The sequence below is a fragment of the Oncorhynchus keta genome, unplaced genomic scaffold (genome assembly GCF_023373465.1).
Source record: "Oncorhynchus keta strain PuntledgeMale-10-30-2019 unplaced genomic scaffold, Oket_V2 Un_contig_13165_pilon_pilon, whole genome shotgun sequence".
NCBI classification, from domain to species: domain Eukaryota; kingdom Metazoa; phylum Chordata; class Actinopteri; order Salmoniformes; family Salmonidae; genus Oncorhynchus; species Oncorhynchus keta.
Window position 1 is genome coordinate 62,812 of NW_026278138.1, and position 10,943 is coordinate 73,754.

A 10,943-nucleotide genomic window follows, 5' to 3' on the forward strand; every position below is an offset into this window, starting at 1 on the left:
ACACACGTAATTGAACAATTGATTGAAATACTGTAGAATGCCATTCATTCCTATGGAGAACTGCTCCTACTAGAGAGTGCCAATATGGATGACCAACAGCTTCAAAGCCTCTCAATGGCCCATACATAGCATCAGCAATCCAGAGTTTATTGCACTTACCCCATTCATAGACCAAATGTTTTTGCGCCTATTTGTGATAGTATCTTCTGACGAGGGAGTTTTGTTAAGAGCTTAAGGTACCGTTTTGGAAACATAAATAAATTATAAAACAACACCTTCATAAGGTTAGTGTTCCAGGTGGCCATATTATATACATGTTACAGCGTTTGTTTACTGAAAACAGAGGTGACCGACCACCTGTGCTACATTGCTATGCTTCGAACACACCTGCACAATGAAATGTTGCGTTTGCCTTGCAGCATCTTGTTGCGGAGGGTAGTTGCAGTGCGTTCGGTGTGGTGCATACGTTGAACGTATGCGTCAAACTGTCCGTGTAGACGGCTTGACAGAAATGGCAGCAGAAGGCGAACGTTGAACTTTGGTTGCATACATATCCAGATAATGCTGCATACTATTTTGCGCAATGTCACGGTCGGTGTGTTCGAACCGTATCTCGCGTGCTTCAAACACTTGTACGCGTAACTCGGGAAGTGTAGTGAAGTGTAGTTTCGTCAGATGGAGGCACCCATATCTGTATGAATCTGTGCAAAATAAAATAAAAATCAAGTATTTTTTCTCGCTAATGAAAGGGCCATATGTTTCGAGAGCGATGATGATTACCAAATCGTATTAGTCACATGCACCGAATACAACAGGCGAAATGCTTACTTACAAGACCTAACAAACAATGCAGTTACAAAAAATACAGATAAGAATAAGAGAAAAGTAACATGTTATTAAAGAGCAGCATGAAATAACAGGGAGTAAACAGGGGGGTACCGATACAGAGTCAATGTGCAGGGGCATCGGTTATTTGAGGTAGTATGTATAGTTATTACAGTGACAATGCATAGATGACAGATAGTAGCAGTGGTTGTTGTTTCTAAACGTTAAAACACAGCGTCGAGACTGTAGTTCACAGGAACCAGTTGTTAGAGAAGCTAATCACTGGAAGGCCACTTAGAGTTAGAGAGAGCTGCATGGACCATGGCGATATGTCGGCACATTCATTATTAGAATATGGCAAATATGAGTCAATTGTTGCCTTCTATCCATGCAGGCTTTCACGGGCTACATGAAACATATAGGTGGGTATACAGGCTGTCGACTATTTATTAATGCGCAACCTGCTTACATGGGTAATGGAAACACTTAAACCACTTCATTTTTATTCCACACTGTAGATTTTAGCGGAAGTGGTTTTTTTTAGGTGTGAAGTCATTGTGTCCAGCTGTTTTTCTCGAAAAGATAGCTGAATGGAAACGCAACATAACAGGGAATTGTCGCATTTGCCTGGGAACCCAACATTGAATTGGTTAGAATTATATGTCAGCAAGAAATTAGCTTTTGAATAATTAATGTTTCCTCTCACGACCTCCATTTTATTTAACTAGGCAAGTCAGTTAAGAACAAATTCTTATTTTCAATGACGACATAGGAACAGTGGGTAAACTGCCTTGTTCAGGGGAAGAACGACAGATGTTTACCTTGTCAGCTCGGGGATTCGATCTTGAATCCTTCCGGTTACTAGTCAAACGCTAGGCTCCCTGCCGCCCCGCTATAGGCCAGAATGTTGAATACAATTACCGGTGTCTTTGCAAAAGTTGATGTAATTATATTTTCCTATCGATATGTCTCACATTCCTACCACCAAAGAGACCAACTGCACGGACCACGGGTAGGCCAACCTTAAAATTGATTTGATTCAACATTCTCGCTTGTGGAGGTCGTGAGAGGAAACGTTCATGATTCAAACGCTCATTTCGGATGGACGTAGACTTCTAGGGAATGCAATGTCGGGTTTCCAGGCAACTGTCGCATCCATCTTCTATGCGAACTTTGTAAATGTCGACAAATCACTGGACAAGTTCACGGAAACGTAACTAGTGACACAAAGGAGAGAAGTCACTCACAGCATATAGCTGGTAGGCAGAGGCATAATGTTTAACGTTATTACAGATCTGATGTTTACAGACATACAAGACCGAGGGCTACAATTAGCAATGACAAGTGGAGGCACAGATGACATGATAACGGCGGAAATATTACGGTTTATTTTTGTGAACATGTTGCCACTATTTCAGCACTTACCAATAAAGGCCAGCTTCTGACGTTAACAGCACTGCAGCAAACAAAACAGCCACACACCTATGCTAACGATGCTAGTACTTCTATTAGCTTGCTCGCTCTGTTTCTGTCCTTTTCATAGAGTTCTAGCTATTTAGATGATCCCGCATTCTAGTAGGGGCAGTAATCCTTAAATCAGTAACGTATCAAGTCACGGCTCATAAATAAATATATTTATTATAACTTGGAAAACGCGGAGTTGCTAGCCACCTACCTGATGGCAGCACAAATATTACGCCACTTCCGGTTTTAGTACGGAACGGAAGTTTACAGTCCCACTGGAGCTCAACCTTTTCTCCCCAAACGATTAATAGCAAAGACTGTTCAACGTTAAATGTGAGTTTAGGAGTTGACTAATGTGCGACTAAAGCTTGCATGGCGCACAGTAAACATTAGGTTTACTGCAGGAAGCTAGCTGCTAGCCAAAGGTAGCTTTTTTTTTGTTACTAGCTAACGTTAGCTAGCTGCACCAGTATCTTGGTAAAGGAGACGTTTTTTTGACGAAAATCCTCTCTTGTCCAGTAATTTACAATCTATTGCCCCATTAGGCAACTCTGCAACCGTTATAATGTCAAAATACGTTCGCTCCGATTTGGAAAATCGTTTTGAACACTCATCCAAGTCGGATACTAGGGCATCTTTCTAGAGCTCCGACCTGAAGTTCACTAACGTCATTATTTAACCTCGTTTCCCCCCCAGTTGTCCTGAAAGCACCAGTACTTCCAAAAAAGGTCTACATTCGAGAAGGGGGTAGCTGCCGCTCAATATGGCGAGTGGGTGTGTCGAAAGCGCTCCGGTTTTGATGGAATTGCGCTCCGTTTTTGTTTTCCGTTTCTTACCACGCAATACTGTACATTGACCTAATATACAGCGAGAGTTAGTACTTCTGTTTTGAAGCCAAAGGAGTCCGAGTCGCATTTCACTGTTAGTTTTATACAAACCATTTTATTTTGTACTGATGATGAGGGGAAGGGTACCTAGTCAGTTGTTCAACTGAATGCATTTAATCCAACCCCTCTGCTTAACGCGTTGTATGCATGTGCTGACTATGACTATCACCCTGAAACTATGTAGCTACTTCTCACGCCATTGCCGGACAGTAGTGTTGTTGCCATTCATGGCCTCCCCATTGAGTCGAATGTATGTACATGTATCAAGGTGACAACTAGATGGTTATCAATATTAACTATCTAGAAAGGAGGTGTGCAAGAGGTGTCACTACAGTCCCTGGTTTGAATCCAGGCTGTATCACATCTGGCTGGGATTGAGAGTCCCATAGAACACCGGTGCACTAGTCTACGGCTTATTGACTCGTTGTGCAGCCCAATCAGCCATGTACAACCGTCTTGAGTGGCAACAAATCTGCCCAATTAGCTGATTTGCTCTCCATACACCCACTCCTTTCGACACACCCACACTCCGGTTGCCATATTGGGCTGCAGCTACCCATACTTGCTCAGATCTTTGTCTTCTTCAGTGGGGTTTTAGGGTGGACTACAACCTGAAAAGTTGTATTCCTGCCCTCTACTGGCTTCAGAAAACAAAGGGTGGAAATCCAAAATCGAAAAGGGGGAAAAAAACGTAACCCCCAAACGTCTGAAAAACAACATACAAAACAAAAAAGTAATCCTCAGTCATTCAAATTCCCTCAGAGCCCGACACAGATCTGGGGACCTGAGAGGATGGAACTACTCCAGCCAGTATTCCGTGCAGCTGTCATGGTCCCCTGTCGCGCATCGCCACCTTGCTGTCAAAGGTCTAAAGGGAAATGAAGAAAACAACTATGTAACCTAGCTTGAGCTACCACCAATGGGAAGTAAGGCGGTACGACGCCCCCGGCAAAATAAATAGTGGGGTACGCCGTACAGGTAAAACATGAGCCTTTCATAATAATTAAAACATGAGCCTTTCATAATAGTTAAAACATGAGCCTTTCACAATAATTAAAACATGAGCCTTTCACAATAATTAAAACATGAGCCTTTCATAATAATTAAAACATGAGCCTTTCACAATAATTAAAACATGAGCCTTTCACAATAATTAAAACATGAGCCTTTCACAATAATTAAAACATGAGCCTTTCACAATAATTAAAACATGAGCCTTTCACAATAATTAAAACATGAGCCTTTCACAATAATTAAAACATGAGCCTTTCATAATAATTAAAACATGAGCTTTTCACAATAATTAAAACATGAGCCTTTCACAATAATTAAAACATGAGCCTTTCACAATAATTAAAACATGAGCCTTTCACAATAATTAAAACATGAGCCTTTCACAATAATTAAAACATGAGCCTTTCACAATAATTAAAACATGAGCCGTTCATAATAATTAAAACATGAGCCGTTCATAATAATTAAAACATGAGCCTTTCATAATAATTAAAACATGAGCCTTTCACAATAATTAAAACATGAGCCTTTCACAATAATTCAAACAAAATGTCAAACTGTAGGCTAGTAGACCACTATTTATCACTACTGCCTGTCAGAGGCATGAACAACGAGCCAATGGCCTTAAACGGGTGGTGTAGCCTACGCTCCATAATGTCAGTGTTCTCGTCTGACCACATCACATTTGCCAAGGCAGAGAAGAGTGGCCGACACGAGACTCACGCGGACTGCAGTGGACGCATAAATTCTGGCATAATGACAATCTCCAAATGTCATTACACTTTCTGGTGTTTTGTGTAACAGATGTCTCTTTCCATTCACGACTGTAGCCTAATAAAGGAGACCTTTTGAGGTGATTGTTTGACAATCAGATGAAAACATTATTTCATGACTGGTTGTGTTTATGCCACAATAAAACATTTACATTTATAAAATCAAATCACAAATCTTTATGACTCACAGAGATGCTATTGAATTAAAGGGATTCTTAATGTAATTATATATTTTTCAATTGAACCTTTATTTAACTAGGCAAGTCATTTAAGAACAAATTCTTATTTTCAATGACTGCCTAGGTAACAGTGGGTTAACTGCCTCGCTCAGGGGCAAAACGACAGATTTGTACCTTGTCAGCTCGGGGATTTGATCTTGCAACCTTTAATTTACTAGTCCAACGTTATACTGTTACATTTAGCAACGGTTATGAACGAGGCCCCTGTGAGTTGTAGAGTTTTGTCAGTACAGAGTGACGTGCTTCAGTAAGGTTGGCTAAGTTTGGCTTTTTAGTCTTCATTGTCATGGTTATCAACTGTACACTCTAAGAAGAAAAGTTTCCTTGTGTATCCTTTAGGAGTTCTTCAAATTGAAACTGTGAGGGAAGCCCTATAAGTTCTTCACATTGAAACTGTGGGGGAAGCCCTATAAATTCTTCACATTGAAACTGTGGGGGAAGCCCTATAAGTTCTTTGAATTGAAACTGTGAGGGAAGCCCTATAAGTTCTTACAATTTACACTGTGGGGGAAGCCCTATAAATTCTTCAAATTGAAACTGTGGGGGAAGCTCTATAAATTCTTCAAATTGAAACTGTCGGGGAAGCCCTATAAATTCTTCAAATTGAAACTGTGGGGGAAGCCCTATAAATTCTTCAAATTGAAACTGTGAGGGAAGCCCTATAAGTTCTGCACATTGAAACTGTGGGGGAAGCCCTATAAGTTCTTCAAATTGAAACTGTGGGGGAAGCCCTATAAATTATTTGAATTGAAACTGTGAGGAAGCCCTATATGTTCTTCAAATTGAAACTGTGGGGAAGCCCTATAAGTTCTTCAAATTGAAACTGTGGGGAAGCCCTATAAGTTCTTCACATTGAAACTGTGAGGGAAGCCCTATAAGTTCTTCAAATTGAAACTGTGGGGAAGCCCTATAAGTTCTTCAAATAACCTTTTTAAATAACCTTTTGGGGTAAAAATGTAACCCCCTCCCCTATTATTATTAATATGCATAACAATAACAACAATAATACAATATTTTAGTTGTCAGTGTTATGATTTTAGTGGCAAAGCAGAATAAAACCATCTAAATATGAGGTAAACTCCCAGCAGAGCCCCAAGTCCAATGTGTATATCTGGCCTGTTGATGTTAACGTGTTGATGTTCTCTGTATATATCCTCTGGCCTGTTGATGTTAATGTGTTGATGTTCTCTGTATATATCCTCTGGCCTGTTGATGTTAATGTGTTGATGTTCTCTGTGTATATCCTCTGGCCTGTTGATGTTAATGTGTTGATGTTCTCTGTATATATCCTCTGGCCTGTTGATGTTAATGTGTTGATGTTCTCTGTATATATCCTCTGGCCTGTTGATGTTAATGTGTTGATGTTCTCTGTATATATCCTCTGGCCTGTTGATGTTAATGTGTTGATGTTCTCTGTATATATCCTCTGGCCTGTTGATGTTAACGTGTTGATGTTCTCTGTATATATCCCTCTGGCCTGTTGATGTTAATGTGTTGATGTTCTCTGTATATATCCTCTGGCCTGTTGATGTTAATGTGTTGATGTTCTCTGTGTATATCCTCTGGCCTGTTGATGTTAATGTGTTGATGTTCTCTGTATATATCCTCTGGCCTGTTGATGTTAATGTGTTGATGTTCTCTGTGTATATCCTCTGGCCTGTTGATGTTAATGTGTTGATGTTCTCTGTATATATCCTCTGGCCTGTTGATGTTAATGTGTTGATGTTCTCTGTATATATCCTCTGGCCTGTTGATGTTAACGTGTTGATGTTCTCTGTATATATCCTCTGGCCTGTTGATGTTAATGTGTTGATGTTCTCTGTATATATCCTCTGGCCTGTTGATGTTAATGTGTTGATGTTCTCTGTATATATCCTCTGGCCTGTTGATGTTAATGTGTTGATGTTCTCTGTATATATCCTCTGGCCTGTTGATGTTAATGTGTTGATGTTCTCTGTATATATCCTCTGGCCTGTTGATGTTAATGTGTTGATGTTCTCTGTATATATCCTCTGGCCTGTTGATGTTAATGTGTTGATGTTCTCTGTATATATCCTCTAGCCTGTTGATGGTAACGTGTTGATGTTCTCCGTAAACAGCCAGGATGAGTTGCATGATGATTGAGCAGGTTTCCTGTTATATTCAGAGGTGTAGGGATGGTGAAGTCTGTGAATCCCAAAAATACAAAGGTATGTTAATTGGTATATGTTATGTATATCAAATTTACCATCCTCCTTCCTTACCTTGCCAATGAATATCCCATAGGACAATGTATGTTTATGAAAACCAATATCAAAAAATATTTTTTCATTCACACTTACAAAAACCAAGGTATGATGAATATAACAGGAAACCTCTGGCTATTCTGGCTATGGATACCGAGAACATCAACAATATTTGGCAGGGTAATTTGTATTTTTCCATCACAAAGTATAATTGATTTATTCTCGGTCCAGTTGGTGGCGGTAATGCAACATTATACTGGATGCCACCCGCCGTTAAACCAAAGAAGGAGTAAGGCGAGTCAGAACAACAACAGCTGCCAGTTCAATGTCAAGCGTCAAGGTAAGATCCAGATTCCTAATATATTCTGAAACCATTCCATATGTAAACATTAGTAGGCGGATTATTTATCCACGTCCACCAAATTATGTGTCAACAATAGCCATTTTAGCAAACGTTAGCTAGCTTACTCACTGGTCATTAAAATGCCTACTCAAGCTAACTAACGTTTCTATCTATCAAGCAACTCTTAAAGATGCTGTTGTGAATGATACCGTTATTTGTTATTAAGACTGTAATGTGAATTGTCCATCTTCAAGATGGCAAAGATATATTGGCTAATAAGTGAGCTTGGCTAGTTAGCAAGCCAGTTATTTTAATTTCAGCACCTAATCATTAGCTAATTGGTCATTTTAGAGATTACAAATCAAATGTCATTTTGGTTCGGCAATGTTTCAAATGAACTTCTTGCTGATAATGTGTCTTATCGTTTCATCCTAGTGAGAAAGTGACAGTAAAAAAGTGACAGTAAATTCGTCAGTAAGCTAATGCTTACCCAACTAGCTTAACGTTGCTAACGCTAGCTGTACAATCGCCAAAGCAATACTAGCTAGCTACATGTATTAGTGGCTGGAATATTTAGATATATTCCTTTAAGATGTTCCAGTTGTGAAACTCACCTTACGTTTTAGCCTCTTTTGAATCCCACTATAGCCTTCCATGTCTGAACCCAAGTCCCTGGGTTCTTACTGTGGTGTTCCAGCACAGAGAAGCTCACAGTGGGGTCCAGAGATGGTCTTAGTGAAGATGGAGGACTGTAGTCAACCACTGGAACTCAATGTGATAGTCAAAGAGGAAGAGGAGGAGAGAGGGATTAAAGAGGAGGAGGAGGAGGAGAGAGGGATTAAAGAGGAGGAGGAGGAGGAGAGAGGGATTAAAGAGGAGGAGGAGGGAGCATTCAAGAGGAGAGGGGATTAAAGAAAGAGGAGGAGGAGGAGAGAGGGATTAAAGAGGAGGAGGAGGAGGAGAGAGCATTCAAAGAGGAGGAGGCGGAGGAGAGAGCATTCACAGAGGGGCAGAAAGCAGTCACAGAGGAGGCGGAGCATAGAGGATTCACAGAGGAGGCGGAGGAGAGAGCATTCACAGAGGAGACGGGCGAGCATTCACAGCAGGAGCAGAGAGCATTGGCGGGCAGAGGAGGAGGTGCGAGCATTCACAGCAGAGCAGAGAGCAGTCACAGAGGAGGCGGAGGGAGAGAGCATTCACAGAGGAGGCGGAGCAGAGAGCATTCAAAGGGGCAGAGGAGGCGGAGGAGAGAGCATTCACAGAGGAGGCAGAGAGCAGTCACAGAGGAGCAGAGAGCATTCAAAGAGGAGGCGGAGGAGAGAGCATTCACAGAGGGAGGCAGAGAGCATTCACAGAGGAGCAGAGAGCATTCACAGAGGAGCAGAGAGCATTCACAGAGGGGGCAGAGAGCATTCACAGAGGAGGCGGAGCAGAGGAGGTGCATTCACACAGGAGCAGAGAGCATTCAAAGAGGAGGCGGAGGAGAGAGCATTCAAAGAGGAGGAGAGAGCATTCAAAGAGGAGGAGAGAGCATTCAAAGAGGAGCAGAGAGCAGTCACAGAAGTGGAGAACAGGGAAGAGGAGGAAGAAGTCGATGGGAACACTGATCCAGGTAAGTTCAGTAGTTTAGGATGGAGAGAGGCTGGTGCATTGAGAGCCACAGGGGATTCCAGAACTATTATTGTCTTTCAACCAATCTGGTAACTTTTTCTTTGAAGGGGCAGTCACAGAGGAGGCTCTATCGAGCACCAATTAGGGCTGTGTATGTAAATATATTTTACTTGTATCAACATGCCCAGAAGATCAGACTGAGCATTTCAATGGCAAAGGGAGGCTCAGGAAATAAATGATAACAAATATATTTGAAGTTATTTTCATGAAATGATCCAAAACATGCAGTGATTTATTAAAAATACTGCATGGGGAATTCCAGCACATTATGGGCCTCTGTTTTCAGGGCGATTAGAGGCCCAAGTGTCAATAATAATATATAATATATGCCATTTAGCAGACGCATTTATGGCAAAAGCGAGGCTCAGTCATGTGTGCATATAATTGAAGTTATGGGTTTCATGGAATGAACCCATGCAGTGATTGGCGTAAAAATACGCCATGCTCTACCAACTGAGCTACAGAAGGACCACCATTGTCAAATACACATTAGTTTGGAATTGTAAGAACATGAGCTGGCATTTTCCAGCCCCAACATGAGTTCAGCTATGTATCTGTCTAACATCAGCTCACTTGTGCTGAAGGTGGGAGGGGTGGCAATATTGGAGGCGTGTCCTTAAAAACACTGACAGTTTCATGCAGCTCTAAAGGAACGTTTCAGACCCACAAACAGCAAGGTCTCCTAGGTAACACAGTTGGTTCAGAGTGGAACCACAACCTATCCAGCCATGACACACAGTGTCCATGGTAGAGAGATGTTCATTTTGTGCTGGTGAATCTGGTATTTACATACATCCTACCCTGCTCCTAAATCCTGGCTGGTTTAACAGCATCACATAGGTGTCTTTTTCATCCTGGCCATTAGCCCTGTAGCCTAATAATAAAGGGGTTTTAAATGGTCTACTGAGAGTGCCTTGAAATATTAGCCTTCATGTTATTTCATTATTCAGCAATTCACATACCAGCATACTTGTAAGTCGCTCTGGATAAGAGCGTCTGCTAAATGACTTAAATGTAAATGTAATGCTTCATTTTCCTCGTTTTGAGTAAGTTATCCAGCCCCAACTCCAGCTCCAAACTATTCCATCCTCCTATAATGCCAAGAACTATTGATAGGAGCCTAGTATTTTGTATAGACGTGCAAATGTCATGTGTGAAGACATTTAGGTGTGTGCAACAGAGAAAGAGAGATTTTATGAGTTGATGTTTCTGACCCAAATCCTATTTAGAAAATATTGTTGTTGGTTTAACAAATAGATTTGGGTTTTAATCAAATTAAACGTAAAACAAAGGTATTAGAAAGATTCGGTGTACTTGGTTTCATGGTGAGAACGTACATGGCTTCAATGCAATTTCCCCTTCCTATTTCTGGAAAAGGAATATGTTTTCGGCACTGTAAGGCTAACAGGGTTGTCCTGTTATTCTAAACCACCCGCCTTCCACCACAACAGTACAGTAGAACCAGCTCACCTGTTTATACATATACAGTAGAACCAGCTCAC